This window comes from Frankliniella occidentalis, unplaced genomic scaffold, assembly GCF_000697945.3.
Source record: "Frankliniella occidentalis isolate FOCC.00 unplaced genomic scaffold, Focc_3.1 Scaffold8, whole genome shotgun sequence".
Classification (NCBI taxonomy): Eukaryota; Metazoa; Arthropoda; class Insecta; order Thysanoptera; family Thripidae; genus Frankliniella; species Frankliniella occidentalis.
Window position 1 is genome coordinate 2,321,754 of NW_026267138.1, and position 1,887 is coordinate 2,323,640.

At 62.4% G+C, this 1,887-nt stretch overlaps 1 protein-coding gene across 6 annotated transcripts in view; it reads right to left on the reverse strand.

Annotated features, from left to right (window-relative positions):
* LOC113213577 (CUGBP Elav-like family member 2) overlaps positions 1–1,887 on the reverse strand; it is a 275,917-nt gene that overhangs the window by 125,629 nt on the left and 148,401 nt on the right. The window lies entirely within an intron of this gene.

Below are 1,887 nucleotides of genomic sequence, written 5' to 3' on the forward strand. Positions count from 1 at the left end.
CCTCAGGGGGTGACAATGGCGGTCAGGGTGCGGTGCGGTCAGGCGGCCGCGGGGGCGACAGCACGGCGACCCCTTCGGGCCCAGCAGCCGATGGACCATTATAGCCTCGTTAAGACACGCGAGGCATGTGAGCGCTAAGGGCCGCCCGGACCACCCCGCCCCGGACCGCCACGCCACGCCTCCTCCGTTCCGATCAGAGGCCGAATTGAGGTCAGTCTCCACGGCTCGCCCAGCCGCCTCGTCCGGCGCAGCTCCGTCGGGCCGCCGCTGACGGGAGAGACGCGATTTTCCGCCGATTTAGTGGCCGATGGGCCGAGCCGAGGGGCCAGGCCGGGTCTGGCCGGGCCAGGTGACGCGGCGGCCGGCGCACCACCCCGCGCAGGAAAAGAGGGGATGCCCATTATTAATTGCGTAACCCCGGATGTTTTTTCGCTCCCCCTCTCTCTCTCTATTTGCCATCCCATTATTGGCAGAGGTATACAGCGAGAGACTAGAAGCGGGAGGAGTGACAGAGAGAGGTATGGAAGGAGGAAGGAAAATGGAGTGTGAGAGAGAGGGAAACAGTGAGTAAGAGAGAGGAGATAAATGAAAGAAAGAGTGAGAGTGAGGAAGGTGGAGAGTGGAGGGGGGGGGGAGTTAGTGTGTGTGTGTGTGTGTGTGTGTGTGTGTGTGTGTAAGAGAGAGACAGAGAGGACGCAACAGTAGTAACACGCACCATTACGTGCCATGTGCGGACGCAGAGGCCGGATATAGGCAGCGCGCGCACAACCGCGTACGAGAGTTGCCTACCTACACGGCGCCCGACTGGAGGCGCGCCCGCCCTCCCCAACAACGCACGCGGAGAGACGCACGACGAAGCCAGCGCGTTTTCTGTTGCGGCTGTGGTTCCCCGCCCCCTCAATTCCCCTTCGCTCTCCGTGCCTCTCTTTCTCGCTCACTCTACCCCCTCCACCTCCTATAGCGTGGCGCTACCCCTTTTTCCATGACTCGCAAACAAGCTAATCATGACAACAATCACAGAGGCCCGTGAAATAAGGTGGAGAGGGAGGAAGCGGATAGGCGGCGCTGGGAAGGGCGGCCGTCAGAGGAGAAGGGGGAGGCGGGAAGGCGTAAAGTGAGGATGAAAATGCAAAGAGCGCCGAATGCGGAAAAGCTGGCAATGAGTAAAAATGGGAGCAGGAGGCAGAGAAAGGAGAGAAGCAGACGAGAATGAGACGTGTATATAGACGCCCAAGGGAGAAAGGGGAGTGTGAGAGAGAAAAGGGATGAAGGAGCCCAGCCCAGCCCGTACGACAGACGCGACGCTCTGCCTCGCTCGGGCCTTGCTATTTCAATTACCTCCACACTCTTCTCCGCCCCGCCCCCCATCCTAATGAAGCTAGTTAAGCGCGATGCACGCTGATGGTGCAGCGAAACCTTCACCTGGCGGGGCGGGGCGTGGCGCTGCGCGGAGCCGGCTTTTGTGGCCCCGGACCGCACCACCACGCACACGCACTGCTCGTCAGCGGGGATGTAAAAGGGGAGGGGGGGGAGGGGGCGATCCCCAGCTGAAGTGGCTCGGGCCCCCGCATTAATTCTCTTCCGTAATTTCAAAAGTTCCCGCGCGGCTCGACGGCGCGCAGGCTGGGTGGGGTGGATATGGTTATCCTCATGGGTCGGGGTGGGGTGGCGCGGCGGGGTGGCGCGGCTGGAACCCGACACAAGCAATACAATTTAAAGGATGAGCAGAGCCGAAAGGAGCCATGGTGGCGGCGGCGGTCGTGAGCGGTCGTAGGCGACCGTGTCGGTCCACTGTGACTCCGTGGCTAAGACCGCTCGCCGGCGCCCGCCCCTCGGAGCTCTTCGACATTCCCGCCCGGGCACACAATGGCGCCCGCCCGCCCGCCC